This window comes from Prionailurus viverrinus, chromosome B3 (genome assembly GCF_022837055.1).
Source record: "Prionailurus viverrinus isolate Anna chromosome B3, UM_Priviv_1.0, whole genome shotgun sequence".
In the NCBI taxonomy this organism is placed as follows: Eukaryota; Metazoa; Chordata; class Mammalia; order Carnivora; family Felidae; genus Prionailurus; species Prionailurus viverrinus.
This window is the reverse complement of record NC_062566.1, coordinates 23707803-23734072: the sequence shown is the minus strand read 5'-3', so window position 1 is coordinate 23734072 and position 26270 is coordinate 23707803. Positions and strand designations below refer to the sequence as shown.

Here is a 26270-nt window from a genome sequence, read left to right as displayed (position 1 = left end):
TATGATTTCAACCCTTTGAAATCTGTTGAGATTTGTTTTACTTCCTAGCATAGGGTATGTTTTGCGAATATTAAGTATTTGAAAACTTTCATTATTCTCAGTAGTACCAGGAGCGTTCAGTATAAAGGTTTTGAGCATCTTTTATTGAATGCAATGTATTCTGTATTCTGTATTGTGAAGGTAATATTTAGGTCAAATAGGTTAGTTGCTTTATTTATTTATTTATTTATTTATTTAAATATTTGTTTGCTTAAGTAATCTCTATCCCCAATGTGGGACTTGAACTCATGCCCCCAAGACCAAGAGTCACATGCTCTTCCAACAGAGCCAGCCAGGCACCTTCACTAATTGTTTAAAAAATTTTTCTGTATCATTATTTATTTTTGTGTCTCCCTGTTCTGTCAGTTATGAGGAGAGAATTAGGATCTCTAATTATGACTGTATATGTTCATGTTTCTTCTTCTGATTCTATCAATTTTCCCAAGCATTCTAAAACTTATTTGGTGCATACATACTAAAAAAAAGTTTTTTTCTTAATGAATTGATCTCTTTATCTTTATCAAATGTCCCTTTTTATTTCAGGTGACTCTGTCTTTAAGTCTTTGATATTAACATAGTGATGAAAACTTTTTTATGATTGTTATATAAATGGTAGATTGTTTTCCATCTTTTTAATTTCAACCTCTTTGTCTATTTTAAATAGCATATATTTGGGATTTGTTTTTATTCAGTGTAACAATTTAATTGGAGTGTTTAGTCCATTTACACTTAGTGTAATTGATAATATGGTTGGATTTAAGCCTAACAGCTTGCTCTTTGTAACTGCTTATCTTATACGCTTTTTGCTTTTTTGCTGCCTTCTTTGGATTGAGCATATTTTAGCATTCTATTTTATTTCCTCTCTTGGCTTTTTATATATGCCCAATACACCTTGAATTTGTATTCTATCACTTCATCTACAGTGTAAAACAAAACAAAACAAAACCCTTTGGAATCTAACTTTGAGACTCAGCCCTGGACAGAGTGAAGTAGTACTCTGATTGAAAATGTGTGGCTGAGAACCAGAAGCTTACTTAAAGCCCATGTTTTATAGGAGTGTTAGGGAACTCCAGGAACTTCTATGAAAAATGTTCTCAATATTTAAACAACCGGTAGATTCTGGTCTAGTCAGGATCCATTTGCTGTGACTTTTTGCATTATCCAGACAACAGCTGAAAGTAAATCTTTTTTTTTTTTTTTCAACGTTTATTTATTTTTGGGACAGAGAGAGACAGAGCATGAACGGGGGAGGGGCAGAGAGAGAGGGAGACACAGAATCGGAAACTGGCTCCAGGCTCTGAGCCATCAGCCCAGAGCCTGACGCGGGGCTCGAACTCCCCGACCGCGAGATCGTGACCTGGCTGAAGTCGGACGCTTAACCGACTGCGCCACCCAGGCGCCCCGTAAGTAAATCTTTTGTGGTTTTCATAGTTAAGTGGCCAGATTTAGAATACTTGATGCCCATCATTATTGGGCATCCACTAGAACCACAATGTCGTGGGTGGGTGAAGGGGAAGTGGGTAGGTGGGGTGCGTGGGGTGTTTAGGGCCGTTTTTTCTCCTAAGCATGCTTGTGATACGCTCACTCCATTTACTGTTTCCACATGATTTGTTACTAAATTGGCCTCTGTCAAGATTGTCTTTTGGGAATTGTTCAAGTTTTCTTGGGCCAGCCATCCGCACCCCCCCCCCCCCCCCCCCCGCCCCAGCCATTCCCCCAAGTCTGCACTTGCGTTTGCCCCTGGCTCAGAGAGAGATGGGGTTGAACAGATATGATCACTGCAGGGTCTGTTGGGGTCATTCTCCCCTAGTTGGCTGGGCTCTGGCGGTGTATACCTGTTGCACCCTGTACCTGGCCGCCCGCCATGCTCTGGCCTGCGGAGTACAGGTGTGCGCACCTTCTACATGGCAGTGGCGACGGAACGACGCGCCCTGAGTGTCCCGCCTTTTAGTCTTTTCTGCAGCTCATCCACCGACCGCCCTGATCCGATTGAGCCCCGGAGCAGGATGCGGGCCCCGCTCCTTTTCCTCCACGAGCCCGGAGGCTCCCACGGGGAAGCTTCACAGCAGTACTCCCCAGCTGTCCCACGCAGAGCTGAGGCAGGTGGCCCTCGGGGCTGTCCCTAGGAAGCACCTTAGGCGGCCGGAGGGGAGTGCAGCCAGGGTTTTTCGGTTGCCTCCTTCCTGTCCATTGGCGTCGGGCGTGGGCGGGCCGGCTGGATCGGGGTGGGGGGCGGAGGGGGAGCGAGCAGGGGCGGTGGGCGGTGGGTGGTGGGGGGGTGCACCGCGCAGAGGAGAGAGCTGCCAGAGCTGCGGCCCGAGCGCGGAGGGAGGAGCGCCAGGAGGAAGAGGCCGAGCCGGGAGAGCCCCCGCCCCGGGAGGAAGGGGAGGAGGCCGGGTGTTTCCTGGCGCATTCCCGGCCCGCCCGAGTGACTCACTCAGCCTGGAAACTCCCAGGGCCCGTCCGGGACCCCCGAGCCGCCGCCGCCGCTGACCCAGGTGAGGAAGGCTGCTGCCCCCGCCCAGCTCCATAAACCCTGTGAGGTCCAGGCGGCCCTCGGAACCGAGTCGGGCATTGCGGCGGCGGTGCCCGGCCGGGGCCCCGTGGGCGGCCAGGACTTGGTTCTCCGCGGCGCGGCCTCCCCGGCGGCGCGGCCTCCCGGGATCGCTTTGGCCCACGGACGCCTGTTTCCGTGCCTTCGAACCCCCAGTTCCAGCGCATCCCGGTCTATGCGCCCTTCGAAACCCTTTCATTCCCGGCCCCAGCGCTCTCCGGCCCCTGACTCCTCATCCAGGGCCCCCGGCCCCTGCGCCCCGGCATTCCGGATCCCGACCCCCCCCCCCCCCCCGCACGTGGCAGAGCTCAGTGGAGAGGGTATATTGGTGTTTTGTAGTTATTGTTGGAAAGTAAGGCGCAGACAGCTTGCAGTGAGATCGTGCGGCGAGACCTGAACCAGTTTTTGCTCATTTTGTGCCCCTATCTGAGGGAAGGAGGAGACACTGGCCAAGCGAAACCATTTTGCAGAATCTTGGAGACGAGTTTTAGGCTTTGTTAAGGCGCGGGGATTGTTACGTGGGCTGCGCTGTTCCTACAGCCATACTGAGTGTATTTTAAGGATGAAATACGTGCGCTTAGTTTGCAGCACATTGTGGGTGTGAGAAAAAGGGTGAGAGGGTAATTTGGGAATGGGGTTTAAGGAGCGTTTTTTAAGCTGAGAGGCGTCCAGACCATGTCCACTTTAGTGTTATGTCTAAACAGTACAGATAGCAATTGCTATTAAACCTAGTGTTGGATGATCTGTGCTTCTGTGGGCGACTGAGACTTTGTAGTGTTTCTTTTCTAGTAGTAGAGGGTACTGTGTGCCACATTGGACGGTTTTTACTGCTTTGTGAGCCCAGTGGTATTTCTTGGCCTTTTTCTAATATTATTTCTTCAATGATTAGTGATTGAAGTAGCATTGATACCTGGTACTGTAGATCAGAATTCTGTGCTTGACCCCTCGTCACCAACTCTTGGTGATTGTGCCAGAAAATCCTGTCCAGGTTCATCAGCCAGAGGTGGCAGTTTCTGATGCTGTGTGCTGGAATGCCTGAACCATTGAGGGTCCCACCCCTGCTGTCCCTTATCCCTGCAGGTTGTTAGTGGTTTTCCGTGTGAAATGTAGATGTGCAGGCACAGAGCTGAAAAGAAATCACATTTTAAATAAACGGGGGACACAGCAAGTATGCATTTGTAGGAATTCAATAGGAATTTGGTGCTGTTTCATTCTCTGCTGCCTTTTCCCCCCTAGAGCATCATCTCTGTGACAGAGGCAAATATAATTGTGGTGGAATACATTTCCTGTGTTAATACAGATATACATGTGTTTGTGTGCTGATACGTCGCTCAAAGAAAATTTTCCTTTATTTTGGTATGTGTGTTTATTTGGATTTATTTTTAAATTTACATGCAGTAAAGTTATCTTTTTGGTGTATGGTTCAATGAGTTTTGACAAATGCATAGTCATATGACTCCCATCACAATCAAGATACAGAGCAGTTCTGTCACCCGCCAAATTCCTTCAACTGTCTTTTTGTAGGCAGCCCTTCCTCCCATTTTCAACTCCCGGCAACCACTGAGTTGTTGTCCATTGTTACAGTTTTGCTTTTTCCAGAATGTCGTATACGGTCTTTGAGTCTGGCTTATTAGTTCACTTAGCACGATGAATTTGAGATTAATCCATTTGCTAGTTTATCCCCAAGGGGTAAAGACATGAAGGTTTGAAAAGTGTACGTTTAGGATACAGCCTGAGAGATTCAAGCAGTATTTAAAAAAATTTTCTTTAATGCTTATTTATTTTTGAGAGAGAGAGAGAGACCGAGCTCGAGCAGGGAAGGGGCAGAGAGAGAGAGGGAGAAACAGAATCCGAAGCAGGTTCTAGGCTCTGAGCTGTCAGCATGGAGCCTGATGCGGCACTCAAACTCATAGACAGCGAGATCATGACCTGAGCTGAAGTCAGATGCTCAACTGACTGAGCCACCCAGGCGGCCTCAAGTAATATATATTTTTAATTAATTTTATTTTTTTTAATTTACATCCAAATTAGTTGGCATATAGTGCAACAATGATTTCAGGAGTAGATTCCTTAATGCCCATTACTCATTTAGCCCATCCCCCCTCCAACAACCCCTCCAGTAACCCTCTGTTCTCCATATTTAAGAGTCTCTTATGTTTTGTCCCCCTCCCTGTTTTTATATTATTTTTGCTTCCCTTCCCTTGTGTTCATCTGTTCTGTGTCTTAAAGTCCTCATATGAGTGAAGTCATATGATATTTGTCTTTCTCTGACTGACTAATTTCACTTAGCATAATACCCTCCAGTTCCATCCACGTAGTCGCAAATGGCAAGCTTTCATTCTTTTTGATTGCTGAGCAATACTACATTGTATGTATACGTGTGTTGTGTGTGTGTGTGTGTGTGTGCACACACACACAACCACATCTTCTTTATCCATTCATCCATTGATGGGCATTTGGGCTCTTTCCATACCTTGGCTATGGTGATGATGCTGCTATAAACATTGGGGTGTATATGTCCCTTTGAACAGCACACCTGTATCCCTTGGATAAATACCCAGTAGTGCAATTGCTGGGTCATAAGGTAGTTCTATTTTTAGTCTTTTGAGGAACCTCCACACTTTTCCAGAGTGGCTGCACCAGCTTGCATTCCCACCAACAATGCAAAAGAGATCCTCCTTATCTGCATCCTCGCCAACATCTGTTGTTGCCTGAGTTGTTAATGTTAGCCATGCTGACAGGTAGGTGTAAGGTGGTGTCTCACTGTGGTTTTGATTTGTATTTCCCTGATGATGAGTGATGTTGAGCATTTTTTCATGTGTCAGTTGGCCACTTGGATGTCTTCTCTGGAGAAGTGTCTATTCATGTCTTTTGCCCATTTCTTCGCTGGATTCTTTGTTTTTTGGGTGTTGAGTTTGATTAGTTCTTTATAGATTTTGGATACTAACCCTTTATCTGATATGTCATTTGCAATATCTTCTCCCATTCTGTCAGTTGCCTTTTAGTTTGGCTAATGGTTTCCTTTGCTGTGCAGAAGCTTTTTAGTTTGATAAGATCTCAGTCGTTCATTTTTGCTTTTGTTTCCCTTGCCTCTGGAGACATGTTGAGTAAGAAGTTGCTGTGGCCAAGATCAAAGAGGTTTTTGCCTGCTTTCTCCTCAAGGATTTTGATGGCTTCCTGTCTTACATTGAGGTCTTTCATCCATTTTGAGTTTATTTTTGTGTATGGTGTAAGAAAGTGGTCCAGGTTCATTCTGCATGTCGCTGTCCAGTTTTCCCAGCACCACTTGCTGAAGAGACCGTCTTTATTCCATTGGATATTCTTTCTTGCTTTGTCAAAGATTAGTTGCCCATATGTTTGTGGGTCCATTCCTGGGTTCTCTATTCTGTTCCATTGATCTGAATGTCTGTTCTTGTGCCAGTATCATACTGTCTCTTGATGATTATAGCTTGTAGTATAGCTTGAAGTCCGGGATTGTGATACCTCCTGCTTTGGTTTTCATTTTCAAGATTGCGTTGGCTATTCGGGGTCTTTTCTGGTTTCATACAAATTTTAGGATTATTTGTTCTAGCTCTTTGAAGAACGCTGGTGTTATTTTGATAGAGATTGCATTGAATATGTAGATTGCTTTGGGTAGTATCGATATTTTAATAATATTTGTTCTTCCTATCCAGGAGCCTGAAATCTTTTTCCTTTGTGTGTGTGTGTGTGTGTGTGTGTGTGTGTGTTCTTCAATTTCTTTCATAAGCTTTCTATAGTTTCAGTGTATAGATTTTTCACCTCTTTGGTTAGATTTATTCCTAGGTATTTTATGGGTTTTGGTGCAATTGTAAATGGGATCGATTCCTTGATTTCTCTTTCTGTCGCTTCATTGTTGGTGTATAGGAATGCAACCAGTTTCTGTGCATTGATTTTATATCCTGCAGCTTTGCTGAATTCATGAATCAGTTCTAGCAGTTTTTTGGTGGAATATTTTGGGTTTCATCTGTGAAGAGTGAAAGTTTGACTTCCTCCTGGCTGATTTGGATGCCTTTTATTTCTTTGTGTTGTCTGATTGCAGAGACTAAGACTTCCAGTACTGTGTTGAATAACAGTGGCGAGAGTGGACATCCCTGTCTTGTTCCTGACCTTAGGGGGAAAGCTCTCAGTTTTTCCCCATTGAGGATGATATTAGCATTGGGTTGTTCAAATATGGCTTTTATGATCTTGAGGTATGATCCTTCTATCCCTACTTTCTTGAGGGTTTTTATCAAGAAAGAATGCTGTATTTTGTCAAATGCTTTCTCTGCATCTGTTGAGAAGATCATACGGTTCTTGTCTTTCTTTTATTGATGTGATGAATCATGTTGTTTTGTGGATATTGAGCCAGCCTTGCATCCCAGGTATAAATCCCACTTGGTCGTGGTGAATAATATTTTTAATGTATTGTTGGATCCGGTTGGCTAATATCTTGTGGAGGATTTTTGCATCCATGTTCACCAGGGAAATTTGTCTATAGTTCTCCTTTTTAGTGGGGTCTCTGTCTGGTTTTGGAATCAGGGTAATGCTGGCTTCAGAGACAGAGTTTGGAAGTTTTCCTTCCATTTCTATTTTTTGGAGAAGTTTCAAGAGAATAGGTGTTAACTCTTCCTTAAATGTTTGGTAGAATTCCCCTGGAAAGCCATCTGGCCCTGGAGTCTTGTTTTTTGGCAGATTTTTTATTACTAATTCGATTTCCTTACTGGTTATGGGTCTTTTCAAATTTTCTATTTCTTCCTGTTTCAGTTTTGGTAGTGTATATGTTTCTACGAATTTGTCCATTTCTTCCAGATTGCCCATTTTGTTGGCATATAATTGCTCATAATATTCTCTCATTGTTTTTATTTCTGTTGTGTTGGTTGTGATCTCTCCTTTCATTCTTCATTTTATTTATTTGGGTCCCTTCCTTTTTTTTTTTTTTGACCAAACTGGCTAGTGGTTTATCAATATTGCTAATTCTTTCAAAGAACCAGCTTCTGGTTTCATTGATCTGTTCTACTGTTTTTTTTGGTTTCAATAGCATTAATTTCTGCTCTAATCTTTATTATTTCCTGTCTTCTGCTGATCTTGGGTTTTATTTGCTGTTCTTTTTCCAGCTCTTTAAGGCATAAGGTTAGGTCATGTATCTGAGATCTTTCTTCCTTCTTTAGGAGAGCCTGGATTGCTATATACTTTCCTCTTATGACCGCCTTTGCTGCGTTCCAGAGGTTTTGGGTTGTGGTGTTATCATTTTCATTGGCTTCCATGAACTTTTTAATTTCCTCTTTAACTTCTTGGTTGGCCCATTCATTCTTCAGTAGGGTGATCTTTAGTCTCCAAGTATTTGTTACCTTTCCAAATTGTTTCTTGTGGTTGATTTCGAGTTTCATAACGTTGTGGTCTGAAAATATGCACGGTATAATCTTGAGTAATATTTTTAAGTCATGAATGATAAAACTTCCAGTTATTAAAAAATTGAAACCATACAGAATTCTGTGTGTGTGTGTGTATATATAAATATATATATTATACATAACATATATAATACATATATTTTAAGTTTACTTATTTATTTTGAGAGAGAGAGTGTGCAAGCAGGGAAGGGGCAGAGAGAGAGGGAGACAGAGAATCCTAAGCAGGCTTTGTGCTATCAGTGCAGAGCCCAATGCGGGGCTTGATCCCATGAACCATGAGTTCATGACCTAAGCCAAAACCAAGAGTTGGACACTTAACTGACTGAGCGACCCAGGCACCCCCAGAACTATGTATATTAAAAGTGAAATTTCCTCAGTACTTCTGTGGTACTATATAGCCTTTTCTGTGCATACACATAGTTTTTGTTTTTTTGTGTGTGTTCTTTTGGTAACATAATGAGATTATATTGCATATATCACTGTACCTATCCATTTGATGATTTTGGCTCATTTAAAGATCTTGGAGATATTTATATGTTGGCATACACAGTGTATATACACAAATTTTCCTTCATTCCTTTTTAATATCTGTATAGTGTTCCATAACATGGACATATTATAATTTATATAATCAGCTTATTAATTGACATTGTTGTTTCACATTTGTCACCACCATAGTCAATACTTTTGTTTCTATCTTTGTGCACATACTCAGGCTTATCATTCTGGAAGTGAGTTTGGGTTTAAATAATACCTTGAGTACCTATGCTCCAGCAATGTTCTAAGCCAGGGTTATTTTTCCTATAAAGGTCCAGAGAGTGAATATTTTTTTTTATATATTTTTTTTAACATTTATTTATTTTTGAGACAGAGAGAGACACAGCATGAACGGGGGAGGGGCAGAGAGAGAGGGAGACACAGAATCGGAAGGAAACTCCAGGCTCTGAGCCATCAGCCCAGAGCCGACGCGGGGCACGAACCCGCGGACCGTGAGATCGTGACCTGAGCCGAAGTCGGGCGCTTAAACGACTGAGCCACCCAGGTGCCCCCAGAGAGTGAATATTAATCACAACTACCTCATTCCACTGTTGTAACATCAAAGCGGCATAGACAATATATAATGAGAGTGTGGCTGTGTTTCAATAAAAGTTTAATTACAGAAACACCAGTGTGGCTAACTCTAGTTCTGGGTACTTTACATACTACGTATCCTTGCAGCCCTCAAATGTAGGTGCAGTTATTAGGCCCACTTTATGGATGAGAAAATTGACAAAGAAAAATGAAGTATGTGTCCAAGGTTATGTGCCTGGTAAGTAGCAGAGCCAGCATCTGACTGCATACATCAAGTTGAAAATGAGAAAGAAGCTGCCCCAAATACCTTCCCCAAAATGTTACATCCTAGGACCTGACCCTCACACACACTTACTGAATCACTCGCTTATGATTCTTTTAAGGCAATATGCTTACTCAGCACTCCAGGAGCACTTGCCTTCCCACTCCTCAGATGGGCCAGTGTTCCCTTTGTCCCTCTCACTGTGTGACTGTGTCCTGGCTTTTGATTTGTGTTTCACTAGCATCACCTTATAGAGAGGTCAGCTCCGTGTCTGGGACCACCCAGCTACCCAGTGGTAGGAAAGACAGACTTGAGCAGGTGAGATCAAGCTGGGTCCTGGCAAGTCTGCTGCTTTGAATTGTTGATGTCTGCTCCAATATCATTACATGAGCCCAGGTGGGCACATTGGTTGGCCTGCCTTGACTCATTTTCCTTCTTTGGAGTCATGGGGAAAGTACCTATTAGATTGTTACGAAGATCAAATGAGATAGTACAGGAAAAATTCTGTAAAGGACAGCTACTATTAGTGCTATGTTTTCTAAAGCTTTTATATTAGAAAAAAATTTATTTTATAAAAGTGTGAAGTTTTAAGTAACCTGTCTCCTCTACTTTTATTGTTTTTGCAACCAAAATTTAGCCAGCTCTTAGCAGCCCCAGGTATAGTATGGATTAATTACATCTACATAATGTAAGAACTTTAATTTAGGCATTTCAGTAAGGACAGAAAAAGAAAAAAAAGGCATAGAAGTTGGCAGGGAAAATGAAACTGTCCCTTATTTGCAGATGACATGATGATCTGTACAGAAAATCCAAGGCATCTATGAGAAAACTCTTAGGACTAGTAAGTGAGATTAGCAAGGTCACAAAATGCAAGTCAATACATGTAAGTCAATCATTCTGTATACTAGCAACATACGATTAGAAAGTGACATTTTAAAATACCATATTCAGGGGCACCTGAGTGGCTCAGTTGGTTGAGCAACCGACTCTTGGTTCAGCTAAGGTCATAATTCCAGGGTTGTGGGATTGAGCCCTTCTGGGCTCTGTGCTGAACGTGGAGGCTGCTCGAGATTCTCTCTCTCCCCACCTTGTATTCTCTCTCTCTAAAATTAAACATAAAAAATAAAATAAAATACCATTTTCAATAGTTTAAAAAAAATCAAATACTTAGATATAAATCTAAAAACAGAGGAACTGTATCCTGAAAACGACAAAATGCTGATGAGTGAAACAAAGATGATGTAAATAAATGGAGGAGCATACTATGGTCCTGAGTTGGAACACTCAACATGGTAAAGATGTCAGTTCTCTTCAAATTGATGCATAAGTTTAACACAAGTCCAGTAAGATATCTCAGCGAAAAAATATTTTAAACAAGTTATTGAGGTATAATGTACACAATTTATTTACTTTAAGCATACAGTGATTTATAGTAGATTTACAGGGTTGTGTAGCCATCACCATAATCCGGTTTTAAAACATACTTTTCACTCCAGTAAGATTCCACGTAATCTTTTATAATCCCCATTTCTAACCCAGCTCTAGCTAATTGCTAATTTACTTTGTCTTCTATAGAGTTGCTTTTTCTGATCATTTAACATAAATGGAAGTATACAGTTTGTAGTTTTTATGTGTGGCTTCTTTCACTTAAAATACTGTTTTTGGAAGTTCATTTCTGTTGTAGCATGTATCAGTATTTCATTCCTTTTTAGTACATTTATATTGTTATGTAACCATCACCACTATTCATCTCCAGAACTTTTTCATCATCTCAAACGGAAACTCTGTGCCCATTAAACAAAAACTCCTCATTCCTACATTTCCCTAGCACCTGGCAACCACCATTCTACTATCTGTCTGTGAACTTGACTATTCCAGATATCTATATAAGTGCGATAATATAATATTTGTCCTTTTTTTTCTGGCTTACTTTACTTAGTAAGGCCATCCACTTTTATCATGTATTAGAATTTAATTCCTTTTTAAGGTTGAATAATATTTCCTTGTATGTATATACCATATTTTCTTTGTCCATTCATCTGTTGATGAACATTTAGGTTGTTTCCACCTTTGTCTGTTGTAGAATGCTGCTATGAACATGGATATACAGATACCTCTTTGAGATCCTGTTTTCAATTCTTTTGGGTATATCCCCAGAAATAGAATTGCTGGATTATATGGTAATTCAATGTTTAGTTTTTTTTAGGAATTGCTATACTGTTTAACACAGCAGCTGCACCAGCATTCCCATCAGCAATGTACAAGGGTTCCAGTTTCTTCACAACCACACTAACACTTGTTATTTTCTGGTTTGTTGGTTTGTTTTTAAACAAATATTTTTTGTATGTTTTACATTTTATTTATTTTTGAGAGAGAGAGAGACAGAGCAGAAGTCGGGGAGAGGCAGACGGAGAGGGAGACACAGAATCTGAAGCAGGCTCCAGGCTCTGAGCTGTCAGCACAGGGCCCGACGTGGGGCTCAAACTCTTGAACCGTGAGATCATGACCCGAGCTGAAGTCATAATGCTTAACCGACTGCGCCATCCAGGCGCCCCATGTTGGTTTGTTTGTTTTGATAACCATCCTAATGGGTGTGAAAGTGCATCACATTCTGATTTGGATTTGTATTTCTCTAGTGATTAGTAATGTTGAGCATCTTTTCATGTAGTTATTTGTCATTTATATATCTTTGGAGAAATGTCTGTTCAAGTCATTTGTACATTTTTAAATTACGTTGTTTGTCTTTCTGCTGTTGAGTTGTGGTAATTCTTTATATATTTTAGATGTGAATCTCTCATCAAATAATCATTTGCAAATATTTTCTCCCATCCTGTGGGTTGTCTTTTCACCACTGACAGAATCCTTGGGTGCATATACTAGTTTTTAACTTTCATGTCTAATTTATCTATATTTTCCTTGTGGTCAGTCTTTTGGTACATATCTAAGAAATCCTTGCCAAATCCAGTGTTATGAAGCTTTTCCTAATATATTTCCTTCTTAAGAGTTTTTTTTAGTTTTAACTTTTATGTTTAGGTTTTTTATTTATTTGAGTTAGCTTTATATATAGTGTAAGGTAATGGCCCAGGTTAATTCTTTTGCATGTAAATATCCAGTTCCCCCAGCACCATTTGTTAAAAAGACTGTCCTTTTCGGGGTGCCTGGGTGGCTCAGTCGGTTAAGTGACCAACTTCAACTCAGGTCATGATCTTGCGGTTTGTGAGTTCAAGCCCCACGTCAGGCTCTGTGCTAATAGCTCAGAGCCTGAAACCTGCTTCAGATTCTTTGTTTCTCTCTCTCTCTCTCTCTCTCTCTGCCCTTCCCCCACTCATGCTCTGTCTCTCCTTCCTTCAAAAATACATAAACATTAAAAAAAAAAAAAGACTGCCCTTTTCCCATGGAATGGTCTGGACACCCTTGTTGAAAATCATTTGACTGTATATGCAAGGGTTTATTTCTAGTACTATTCTGTTTCACTGGTCAGTGTGTCAGTCTTTATGCCAGTGCCACATTGTTTTATTATTGTTGCTTCATAGTAAGTTTTGAATTCAGTAAGTGTGATACCTCTGACTTTGCTGTTCTTGTTCAAAATCATTTGGCTCCTCTGGGTACCTTGTAACTCTATATTAATTTGGGGGTGTGATTTTCTATTTTTGCAAAAAATGCTGGTGGTATTTTGAAAGAGATTACATCAAACCTGTAGATGGCTTTGGGTTATATTGTCATCTTAGCAATATGAGGTTTTCTAAACCATGAACATAGAATGTATTTATTTGTATCCATGAACATGGAATATACTTATTACTTTCAGCACTGTTTTGTGTTGTATGAATCTTTCACCTCCTTATTCTTAAATATGTATTTTTCTTTCCTTTTTTAAATTTTATTTTAATTCCACTGTAGATAGCATACAATATAATTAACATAGTGTAATATTAGTTTCAGGTGTACATATAGTGATTCAACAAATTTCTACATTACTCAGTGCTCATCATGGTAAGTGTACTGTTATTAATCCTTTCATGTGTTTCACCCACCTCCCCTCCGGTAATCATCAGTTTGTTCTATATAGTTAAGTGTCTGTTAAATGGTTTGTCTATCTTTTCCTTGATCATTTGTTTTGTTTCTTAAATTCCACACAAGAAATTGTATGGTATTTGTCTTTCTCTGCCTGACCGATTTCACTTAACATTATATCCTCTAGATCCATCCATGTTGTTGCAAATGGCAAGATTTCATTCTTTTTTTATGGCTGAGTACTATTGCATTCTATGTATATATCACATCTTCTTTATCTATTCATCTATTCATGAGTGGCTTCCATAATTTGGAGGTGTAAATAATGTTTGCAATAAACATAGGGTTGCATATATCTTTTCGAATTAGCGTTTTCCTATTCTTTGGATAAATACCCAGTATGGGATTACTGGAGGATAGAATAATACTATTTTTAGTTTTAAAGAACCTCCATATTGTTTTCCAGAGTGGTTGCACCAGTTTGCCTTCCAGCAACAGTACCCAAGGGTTCCTCTTTCTCCACATCCTAACCAACACTTGTTTCTTGTGTTTTTTTATTTTAGCCATTTGGATGGGTGTGAGGTGATATCTCATTATAGTTTCGATTTGCATTTCCCTATTGGTGAGTGATGTGTCTGTTGGCCATCTGGATGTCTTTGGAGAAATGTCTGTTCATGTCTTCTCATTTCTTTTCTTTCTTTCTTTCTTTCTTTCTTTTTTTCCTTTTTTTTTTTGAAAGAGAGAGCATGTAAACAGGGGAGAGGGGTAAGGGAGAGAGAGAAAAGCTTAAGCTCAGTCACACAACCCTGGGATCATGACCTGAGTTGAAATCAAGAGTCAGGCGCTCAACCAACTGAGCCTACCCAGTGTTGCAGGGAGTATGGCCGGAGTCGCAAAAGATGAGTCCGCAAAGTGCAGTTAAGTGAAGGTCCTCATACTCAAGTCGGATTGAGGCCCCGAATCCAGAATGAAGCTTCTTTTTATTAGGATAATTGCTAAAGACTATGTGCATAAAGTCAGCTAAGCAAGTGTGTTAATCAATCTAATGGTTAAGCTTTTCAAGGTTGAATTTCGAGTTAATTGGTTTCTATAACACTAGGAAGGGTCCAGTGTTAAGGAGGATCCGGCCCTGGACAATGTTAATGGCTCTAGGCGTTCCTTATAAGCCTAACTGCAGCTGCATTCAGCTGTGTAAATATGTCCTAAGGCCTTGCACCTTCTCCAGGCCTTCCCTTTTGAAGTCTTTTCTTTTGATGCTTCTCTCCTGCATCTCCCACAACCCAGGCTCATTTCTTAATTGGATTATTTAGTTTTTGGGTGTTGAGTTGTATCAGTTCTTTATATATTTTGGATACCAATCCTGTACTGAGTATGTCATTTGCAGATAGCTTCTCCCATTCCATGGGTTGCCTTCAGCTATGTTAATTGTTTCCTTTGCTGTCAGAAGCTTTTTATTTTGATGTAGTCCCAATAGCTGATTTTTGCTTTAAGTTACCTTGCGTCAGGAGACATTTCTAGAAAAATGTTGATGTGGCCAATGTCAGAGAAATTACTGCCATGCTCTTTTCTAGGATTTTTTTGGTTTCATGTCTCACATTTAATTCTTTAATCCTTTTTGAGTTTAATTTTGTATATGGTACAAGTGTTCCAGTTTCATTCTTCTGCTTGTGGCTGACCAGTTTTCCTAACACCATTTGTTGAAAAGACTGTCTTTTTTCCATTGCATTTTCTTTTCTGCTTTATCAAAGATTAGTTGACCATGTAGTTGCGGGTTTACTTCTAGGTTGTCTCTTCTGTTTCATTGTTCTGTGTCTGTTTTTGTGCCAGTACCATACTGTTTTGATCACTACAGCTTTGTAATATGTATAACTTGAAGCCTGGAACTGTGATACTTCAGCATTGCTTTTCTTTTTCAAACTTTAGGGTCTTTTGTGGTTCCATACAAATTTTAGGGTTTTTTGTTCTAGTTCTGTGAAAAATGTGGTTGGTATTTGGATAGGAATTCCATTAAATCTGTAGATTGCTTTGGGTAGTATAGGCATTGATACAATTTTTATTCTTCCAATACATGAGCACTGAATGTCTCTCCATTTCTTTGTGTCATCTTCCTTTCTTTGATCAGTGTTTTATAGTTTTCAGAGTACAGGTCTTTCACCTCCTTGGTTAGGTTTATTCCCAGGTATCTTATTATTTTTGGTGCATTTGTAAATGGGATTGTTTCTTTAATTTCCCTTTTTTTTTAATGTATAGAAATGCAACAGATTTCTGCACATTGATTACTTGTATCCTGCAACTTTACCAAATACCTTTATGAGTTCTAGTAGCTTTTTGGTAGAGTTGTCCAGGTTTTCTAAATACAGTATCATGTCATCTGCAAATAGTGAAAGTTTTACTTCTTCCTTACCAGTTTGGATGCCTTTTATTTCTTTTTGTTGTCTAATTGCTATGGCTAGGACTTCTAGTACTGTATTGAATAAAAGTGATGAGAGTGGACATCCTTGTCTTTTTCATGGCCTTAGGGGAAAAGCTCTCAGTTTTTTCCCATTGAACTCTCAGTTTTTCATGTAAGGCTTTTATTAAGTTGAGGTATGTTCCTCCTAACTCTACTTTGTTGAGAGGTGGTTTTTTTGTTGTTTTTTGTTTTGTTTTGTTTTGTTTGTTTTGTTCCTTCATCTTTTGAAAAGATCATATGGTTTTTTTATCCTTCCTCCTGTTGATGTGAAGTATCACATTGATTGATTTGCAAATATTGAACTACCCTTGCATCCTGGGAATAAATCCCACTTGATAATGGTGAATGATTTTTTTAATCTATTGCTAGATTCAATTTGCTAGTATTTTGTTGAGGATTTTTGCATCTATGTTCCAGAGATACTGGCCCGTAATTCTCTTTTTTTTTTAGTGCTATCTGGTTTTGGTATCTGGGTATTGCTGGCCTCATAGAATGAATTTGGAAGTTTTTCTTTCTCTTCTATATTTTGGAATAGCTTGAGAAGAATAGGTATTAACTTTTTTTTTTTTTTTTAAAGTTTATTTATTTTTGAGACAGAGAGAGACAGAGCATGAACAGGGGAGGGGCAGAGAGAGAGGGAGACACAGAATCTGAAACAGGCTCCAGGCTCTGAGCTGTCAGCACAGAGCCTGAAGCGGGGCTCAAACTCACGGACCGTGAGATCATGACCTGAGCCGAAGTCGGACGCTTAACCGACCGAGTCACCCAGGCGCCCCAGTATTAACTTTTTAAATGTTTGGTAGAATTCTCCTGTGAAGCTTTCTGGTCCTGGATTTTCATTTGTTGCAAGTTTTTGATTAATGATTCAGTTTCATTGCTGATAATCAGTCTGTTCAAATTTTCTGTTTCTCTTGCTTCAGTTTTTGGAGGTTATATGTTTCTAGGAATTTATCCATTACTTGTAGGTTGTCCAGTTTATTGGCCTGTAGTTTTTCATAATACTGTCTTAGAGTCATTTGTATTTCTATGATGTCAGTTGTTATTTCTCCTTTTTCATTGGTGATTTTGTTTGAGTTCTCCCTCTCTCTCTGTTTTATGAATCTGGTTGGAGGTTTATCAATTTTGTTGGTTTTTTTCAAAGAATCAGCTCCTGGTTTCATTGATGTGTTCTACTGCTTTTTTAGTTTCTACACCATTTATTTCTGCTCTGATCTATTATTTCCTCCCTTCTGCTGGTTTGGGGGTTTGTTTATTGTTCTTTTTCTAGCTCTTTTATGTATAAGGTTGCATTGTTTGAGATTCTTCTTGCTTCTTGAGGCATACCTGTATTGCTGTAAACTTCCCTCTTAGAGCTACTTTTTCAGCATCCCAAAGATTTTGGATCATTGAGTTTTCATTTTCATTTGTCTCCAGGTATTTTTTTTTATTTCCTCTTTGATTTCCAGGTTGACCCATTCATTGTTTAGTACCATGCTTTCAACCTCAATATATTTGTGCTCTCCAGATTTTTTCTTGTGGTTGATAGCATTGTGGTCAGAAAAGAGGTATGGTATGACTGATCTTTATGAATTTGTTGAGATTTGTTTTGTGATCTAATATATGATCTGTTCTGGAGAATGTTCTGTGTGTACTTGAAAAGAATGTGTGACCTGGTGTTTTAGGATGGAATGTTCTGAATATATCTGTTAAATCCATCTGGTCCATTGTGTCAGTCAAAGACACTGTTTCCTTGTTGATTTTCTGTTTCAGTAATGTGTCTGTTGATGTAAGTGGGGCATTAAAGTCCCTCACTATTAGTGAATTGCTACCGATTAGTTCCTTTATGTTTATTATTAACTGTTTTCTGTATTTGAGTGCTTTCCTGTTGATTGCATAAGTATTATAATTGTTCTATCTTCTTGTTGGATTGTCCACTTTATTACCATATAGTGTCCTTCCTTGTCTCTTGTCACAATCTTTGTTTTATTTATTTTTGTTTTTTATTTTAATGTTCATTTTGAGAGAGTTTGCAGGTGCTTGTGCGAACAGGGGAAGGACAGAGAGAGAGAGTGAGAGAATCCCAAGCAAGCTCCTGGAGCTTGGAGCCTGATGTAGGGCTCGATCCCACAACTGTGAGATCAGCAACCCGAGCTGATACCAGAGTCAGCTGCTCCACTGATTGAGCCACCCAAGCACCCCTACAGTCTTTGTTTAAAGTCTGTTTTGTTTGATATAAGTATTGTTATCCTGGTTTGCTTTTCACTTTTTTTGCATGATAATGCTTCTCCATCTCTTCCCTTTTAGTCTGCATATGTCTTTAGGTCAAGGAAGCATATAGATGGGTTTTGCTTTTTTGTTTTATTCATTTGTATCTTTTGATTGAAGTGTTTAGTCCATTTGCATTCAAAATAATTATCGATAAGTATGTATTTATTGCCATTTTGTTACTTGTTTTGTGCTTGTTCTTGTAGTTCTTTGTTCCTTTCTTCTCTTGCTTTCTTTCATGGTTTGCTGGCTTTCTTTAGTTATATACTTGGATTCTTTTCTCTTTATCTTTTGCATATCCATTACTGGTTTTTGATATGTGGTTATCATTAGGTTTATATGTAATATCTTATGTATATAGTAGTCTATATTAAGTTGATGGTTGCTTATGTCAGAACTCACTATTTGTGCCTTTTCCCCCAACATTTTAGGTGTATGGTATATACTTCACATCCTTTTAGTTTGTGAGTCTCTTGACTGAGTTGTATAGGTATACTAAATTTTACTGCTTTTGTGCTTCCTACTTTTCTTACTCCTACTTATGGTCTTTTCTTTCCACTCAAGAGTGGAACATTTTTTGTAGGGCTGGTTTAGTGGTGATGAATTCCTTTAACTTTTGTTTGTCTGGGAAACTATCTGTCCTTCTGTTCTGAATGATAGTCTGACTGGATAGAGTATTCTTGATTGTGGGCTTTTTCTTCCAGCATTTAAATATATCATGCTACTCCCTTCTGGCCTGCAAAGTTTCTCCTGAAAAGTCCACTGATAGCTTTATGGTAACTATCTTCTTTTCTTTTGCTGCTTTTAAGTTTTTTCTTTATAACTACTGTTTGTCATTTAAATTACTGTATGTCTTAGGGTAGATTCCCTTGGGTTGATTTTGTTGGTAGCTGTCTGTGCCTCCTAGATCTAGATTTCTGTTTTCTTCACCAGATTTAGGAAGTTTTCAGCTATTATTTCTTGACATAAATTTTTCTATTCTTTCTCTTTTCCTTCTGGGATCCCTATGATGAGAATGCTATTACACTTGATGATGTCACTGAATTCCCTTAGTCTGTTCTTATTTTTTATTGTTTTTCTCTCTCCTGTTCAGCATGATTGCTTTTCATTACTGTGTCCTACAGGTCAGTGATCCATAGTTCTGTTTGCTCTCATATACTGTTTGTTCCCTTTAGTGTATTTTTAATTTCATTTATTGAGTTCTTCATCTCTAATTGGTTCTTTTTTGTTTTCTGTTTTTTTGAGGACCTCCTTGAAGTCCTCCATTCTTTACTCAAGTCTAGTAGGTATCTTTATGACCATTATTTAATTTTTTTAATATTTGAGAGAGAGAGAGAGAGAGAGAGAACATGAGTGGGGGAGGGGCAGAGAGCAAGATGGAGACACAGAATCCCAAGCAGGCTCCAGGCTCTGAGCTGTCAACACAGAGCCCGACGTGGGGCTCGAACTCACAAACTGTGAGATCATGACCTGAGCCAAAGCTGGATGCTCAACTGACTGAGGCACCCAGGTGCCCCAGTCACCATTGTTTTAAATTCTTTATAAGGCATATTACTTATCTCCATTTTGTTTGGGTCTCTTGCTGTGATTTTTCCTGTTCTTTCATTTGGGACATATTTCTTTGTCTCCTCATTTTGTCTAACTTTCTGTGTCTATTTCTATGTGTTAGGAAAGTCAGCTCTGTCTCCTGCTCCTGAAAATAGTAGTCTTATGAAGAAGAGGTTCTGAAGTGCCCTACAGGGCAGTATCCCCTGTTCATCAGAATGTCACATTTCAGGGGTATCCTCTTTGTGTTGCATGTGCCCTACTGTTGTGGCTGAGCTGATTTGCCTTCAATCCAGTCATGTGCAGTGGCTTTCTTTGCCTGTTGTGGTCAAGATTTGGTTCCTTTGTTGTTAGTGTGTTATTCTGGGGCTGTCTTGGTCTTTTTTTTTTTTTTTTTTTTTTTTAAGTTTATTTGTTTATTTTGAGAGAGAGAGAGAGTGCAGGGGAGGGGCAGAGAGAGGAGAGAGAAAGAGAATCCTAAGCAGGCTCTGCACTCCCAGCACAGAGCCTGACAAGGGGCTCAAACTCAAGAACCATGAGATCATGACCTGAGCCAAAACCAAGACTTGGACACTTAACCGATTGCGCCACGCAGTCACTCCAGGGCTGTCTTGGTCTTGAGTCAGTTCAGGCATTTGCCAGAGCTGCAGTAGCACTGAACTAAAGGTTGCTTTCCCTGTACTGTCTCCTGAAGATCTTTCATTAGTAGGTAGGGCCTGCAGTCAGACCAGATGTCTTCTCCTAGCCTACTGCTGGGGCCACTGTCTGACTGGTTGTGTGCCTAGGCAGAGGCACTTTGAAGTGATATTGGCCTGTGTTGGGGCTGCTTGCATACTGTTAGACTTGTGACACCTCTTTGGGTGAGCTCCAACCAAGAGTGTAGTGGATAGGGCAGTCCCCAGGAGAATGTGTAGGTTGGGCTCACAGTGCCTACAAGGTCCATGCTGGTCCATTGTAGGAAGGCACCTGCTGCTCCTTGGGAAAACTAGGCTGGTGGGTTTGGTGATGGTGGGTCCACAGAAGTGCTTGGGGGTAGGGGTGGGGCATACTGTTAGCAAGGTAGGTGGAGAGTGTGGGAGAGCACTGGTTCTCAAAGGTGTGCTTGTATTATATCTATGCTGGTGAGTTGGGAGGGTGGAGAATGGCACCCACCAACTCCTTTGTTCCTAGAGAAGTCTCCCAAAGATCCCTGCCCTTCCAGGTTATGTTCCAATGTTAGTAAATAAATCTTCCTGTATTCCCCAGGCATTTTTCAAAATGTTGCTTCTCTCTTGTATCTCAGGGGGACTGTTTGTTGTGCATTGCTTGAAGGGTGGGGACTCAGTTTTCTATTGCCCTCAGGCTCTCCCAGAGCTGACTGAGCTCACTGGTTTTTAAGGTTTCTGGTGTGATTGTAAGAACTTGGAGAATTAGGCGCCTCTGGTTTTGAAACTGAATGTTATGGGGATTCATATATCCTGTGTGGGAGCCTTGTGTGGGGTTCTGCTCCTTTCACCTTTCCATACTCATGGTGTACCTCTGTCCTGAGGACAGTTCTGTGGGTCCATTTGGCTCCCGACCATGTCTCCCCCCTTCCTACTTTCTTTTCTGTGGCCTCTTCTCTACATTTAGCTGTAGAGGGTCTATTCTGCCAGTTTTCAGGTTGTTTTTTGGGTCATTTACACTGATGTGGGTGTTATCTAGTTGTACCCACTGGACAAGGTAAGTTTGGGTTCTTCCTACTTCACCATCTTCCCTAGAAGTCCCTTTTTAAAATGTTGATGCTATTGTAAATAGAATAAATAGAATGTTTTCTTTATATCTCTTTTTGGTTGTTAATTGCGACGTAAAGAAATACAGCTGATTTTAATGTGTTGCTTTAGTATCTTGCAGTTTTGCTAAATCATTTATTAGCTCTAACGTTTTTTTATTTTTATTTATTTTTCTAATTTTTTTAAAATATTTATTTATTTTTGAGACAGAGACAGAGCATGAATGGGGGAGGGTCAGAGAGAGAGAGGGAGACACAGAGTCTGAAGCAGGCTCCAGGCTCTGAACTGTCAACACAGAGCCCGACGCGGGGCTCGAACTCAAGACCGTGAGATCATGACCTGAGCCAAAGTTGGAAGCTCAACCGACTGAGCCACCCAGGCGCCCCTTAATGTTTTTTTTTTTAATATTGAGGATGTACTGCATATAAAATTATATTCTCTGAAGTTTCATGTATTATAAAGCTGTGTTGTTGGGTGCGTATGTGTTCATGATTGTTAAATCTTGCTGAGAGATTGGCCCTTTCATCATGTGTTTAGTATCAATTTTTATCAAGTGTATTTTGTTTCATATTTAATATTAGTAAAGCTACTTTTTGCCTACTTTTGGTTTCTCTTTACATAGTGTGTCTTTCTCTATTCATTGAGTTCCACCTATTTTTATCTTTGGATTAAAATGTGTCTCTCATAGCATATAATTGGTTCATTTAAAAAAATTTATTAGGTCAGTGTCTGCCTTAGGATTGCTTAGTCCATTTACATTTAATGTAAGTACTTATATGGGAGGGTTTATATCTGTCATTTTGTTGTTTGTCTTCCTTATATCTTATATCTGGAGAATATCTGGTCACAAGTTGGGGCCTTAAGCACAGGAACTCTGCAGGAGATTGTGGAGAACCTAGGGCCGTGAGTGGGGCATAAACATGTCAGCTCTGGCCTAATTTCAGGTTATCTAATAGGATTTCAGAACATTTCAGTGATAAGATTTGCATTTGTATGAATTTTCTGCGTTGAAAGCCTCTTAGAACATGGCCTCAAGGAAATAGGGATGTGCTTTTTGTCTCTGGTGTGCATTTGTACTGTTAGCAGAAGCTTATTGAGCATTCATTTAACTGGTTGGTCCCTACCCAACATTATCATGACTGCCTCATCTTCTGTGCCTGGCTGTGGGGATAGAAATGATGGACCTTAAATGTGGCTTTCAGAATTTTTAGTTGTGAGTATGACATATGGACAGTAATTACTACTGTGACCTAGAAACAGCATATTTGTGATTTGTATTTATATCTCAGGTATTCCACTAGCCAAACTTGTTAAGCCCAGTTCTTTGCTCTCCCTTGGGTTCATTTTACTCCACCTGGGAGAAGAACCAATGCTTATAGAGCAGTGAGTTCCATCTTGGATTCTGATTCCATAACCAGAATTTTGTGCCCAGAGCTAGCATGGTCATTCCTGGTGCCCATGTTGTCTTGGCCAGGGCAGTGGGGATGGGTGTTTATTCATCTTTCAAGATACTTGTCAAAAGAAGGTACGCTTTGCTCTGAAGAACCTTCTGGCCTCAAGTCAGAAGTGGTGATGAGTATTTGCATTGTATTTAAATCCCTGACCCTCTCAAGCTGTTTACTTTAAATAATTTTCTTCTTTTTCCACAAATCCTGCCTAGAAGGACCAGGCTTCGCAAAACCAGTGAGCTCTAAAACGACATGGACTCTTGATTCCTTGGGGTAAGCTGTCCCCAGAGATCACTGAATAACTTAAGTGTGTTAAATCAAGCAGACTTACGCATGTGTGTGATAATCATTGACTCTGGAAAGTCAGTCTTGCTGCTGCTCTGGAGACCACACTCATAAGGTTTTTGTACACACAGTTGTAGTTTTTCCTTTGTTTTGATGGGCATAGGGGTGCGGGTCTTAGGATTCTCCAGATAAACAGAGCCAATAGAGAGAAGGAGAGGAATTTATCTTAAGGAATTGTTTCACAGGATTATGGAGGCTGGCAAGTCTGAATTTGCAGTAGGCTGGCTGGAGATGCAGGGAAGAGGTGATTTGGCAGCATGAGTCCAAAGGCAGTCTGGAGGCAGAATTCCTTACTCTTTGGAGGACCTCAGTCCTCTTATGTTTTCTCTTACAGCTATCAACTGATTAGATGATGTTCACCTACAGGGTGGAGGGTAATGTGCTTTACTCAAAGTCTGCTGATGTAAATGTTAATCACATCTAAAAAATACCTTGACAGGGAAATACAAATCAAAACCACACTCAGATATCACCTCACACCAGTCAGAGTGGCTAAAATGAACAAATCAGGAGACTATAGATGCTGGCGAGGATGTGGAGAAATAAGAACCCTCTTGCACTGTTGGTGGGAATGCAAACTGGTGCAGCCGCTCTGGAAAACAGTGTGGAGGTTCCTCAAAAAATTAAAAATAGATCTACCCTATGACCCAGCAATAGCACTGCTAGGAATTTATCCAAGGGATACAGGAGTGCTGATACATAGGGCACTTGTACCCCAATGTTTATAGCAGCACTTTCAACAATAGCCAAATTATAGAAAGAGCCTAAATGCCCATCAACTGATGAATGGATAAAGAAATTGTGATTTATATACACAATGGAATACTACATGGCAATGAGAAAGAATGAAATATGGCCTTTTGTAGCAATGTGGATGGAACTGGAGAGTGTGATGCTAAGTGAAATAAGTCATAGAGAGAAAGACAGATACCATATGTTTTCACTCTTATGTGGATCCTGAGAAACTTAACAGAAGACCGTGGGGGAGGGGAAGAAAAAAAAAAGAGGTTAGAGAGGGAGGGAGCCAAAGCATAAGAGACTCTTTTTTTTTTTTTTTTTTTAAATTTTTTTTTCAACGTTTATTTATTTTTGGGACAGAGAGAGACAGAGCATGAACGGGGGAGGGGCAGAGAGAGAGGGAGACACAGAATCGGAAACAGGCTCCAGGCTCTGAGCCATCAGCCCAGAGCCCGACGCGGGGCTCGAACTCACGGACCGCGAGATCGTGACCTGGCTGAAGTCGGACGCTTAACCGACTGCGCCACCCAGGCGCCCCCATAAGAGACTCTTAAAAACTGAGAACAAACTGAGGGTTGATGGGGGGGTGGGAGGGAGGGGAGGGTGGGTGATGGGTATTGAGGAGGGCACCTTTTGGGATGAGCACTGGGTGTTGTATGGAAACCAACTTGACAGTAAATTTCATATTAAAAAAAAAAAAAACCTTGATAGTAACATCTAGGTTGCATTTGAACCCAAACTAGGTAATACCATAGAATAGCCAATTTATCACATGAAGTTAACCATCACATTTTTTCCATTTAATTAATTAATTATATTAATTTTTAAAAACTAATTTTCATTTAGTTTTTATTTTGTGTTTTAATAACTTGAAGTTTAGATAATTGCCTCTTCCAACAAAGATTGGCTGAGTACGTACTGAAGGGTAAGTCCATGCAAGGGGTGGTCATGGGTACAGGGAGGTCCTTGACTTCTGGAACTGCCAGCTGTGTGAAGGGAGAGTCAACACTTCCCACCTGCCCTCTACCAGGAAAGGGGAGCACATCCTTTCACGTGTCACTTTTAGACCTTGCACATGAGCTGTGGGAGGCTGTAACCCTCTTCATGTCCATATATAGCACCCCCCAACACACACCAGGATTGCCCAGAATGGGGTGAGCCTACTTGTGGATGCCTCTGCCAGGGTGGCTGAGGATTGGGGTATTTGCCAGTTGCCACGGGGGATGTGGCTTCCTTTCTCCTCTCTGTGACCCTGTGCTGAGTTCCCTATGTATCATTTGTATTCTAGTCACACATTTTGGGCTTACACCATAGAGTTCTGTAGAATTAGTTGTGATTCTGGAAGGGCTTTTGAGAAGCTTTTGGAACTCTCTGTTGCCCCAATTCTGCCCCAGGTCAAGGCAGGAAAGGAGATATGCTGTATTGTCTGATCTCTAGGGTGTGACTCAGTCTTGGGGGCCTCCCGACAGACTGGGGTAGGGGTGGCCCTGGGCACTGTGGCCATGCACACCCTTCCTGCAGACTATGAGTGTGAAAGTCTCAAGGTCCCTCTGAATTCTCCCTTCTTATATAAGTCATGTGCATTCCTACAGTTACCTGAGATGATGTTTTTGAGAGTATGCTTAGAACTCTGCCTCAGGAGGGGCGCCTGGGTGGCTCAGTGGGTTAAGCGTCTGACTCTTGATTTTGACTCAGTTTATGATCTCACTTTGTGAGTTTGAGCCCCACATCAGGCTTTGTGCTGGTGGTGTGGAGCCTGCTTGAGATTCTATCTTTTCCTCTCTGCCCTTCCCCTGGTTCATGCTTTCTCTCTTTCTCTTACAAAAATAAAATACACTTAAAAAAAAAAAAAGAATTCTGCATCAGGAGCTTCTTGATTTCATTTAGAGTAATTGGGGAGCATGTCCCCACTAGACAGCCCTGCCAGCTTTCCCAGAAGGTCCTGTTATCAACTACATGAGGAGGGGACATGCATGCCTGAAGACCAAGTCATCTCCAGCAAATTCCTTAGCTGGCCAACTCAGCCAAGGTCTGTCCAGGCCAAGCTTAAGAACTAGTTGGTTCCTTGGCACAAAAACAGACACTCAGATCAATGGAACAGAATAGAGAACCCAGGAATGGACCCACAAACATATGGCCAATAATCTTTGACAAAGCAGGAAAGACTATCCAATGAAATAAAGACAGTCTCTTCAGCAAGTGGTGCTGGGAAAACTGGACAGTAACATGCAGAAAAATGAACCTGGACCACTTTCTTACACCATACACAGGAATAAGCTCAAAATGGATGGAAGATCTAAGTGCAAGAGAGAAAGCCATCAAAATCCTCGGAGGAGAAAGCAGGCAAAAACCTCTTTGATCTTGACCGTAGCAACTCCTTACTCAGCACATCTCCA

General features: G+C 40.6%; 1 protein-coding gene across 2 annotated transcripts in view; it reads left to right on the top strand.

Moving 5' to 3' along the window:
• The first annotated feature begins 2404 nt into the window (after window positions 1-2404).
• The window catches only part of CYFIP1 (cytoplasmic FMR1 interacting protein 1), a 133564-nt gene continuing 109698 nt past the window's right edge, over window positions 2405-26270 (top strand). For both annotated transcript variants that reach the window (XM_047863282.1, XM_047863279.1), the window contains exon 1: window positions 2405-2537. The gene's annotated coding sequence lies outside the window, so the exon portion shown is untranslated. The remainder of the gene's footprint in view (window positions 2538-26270) is intronic.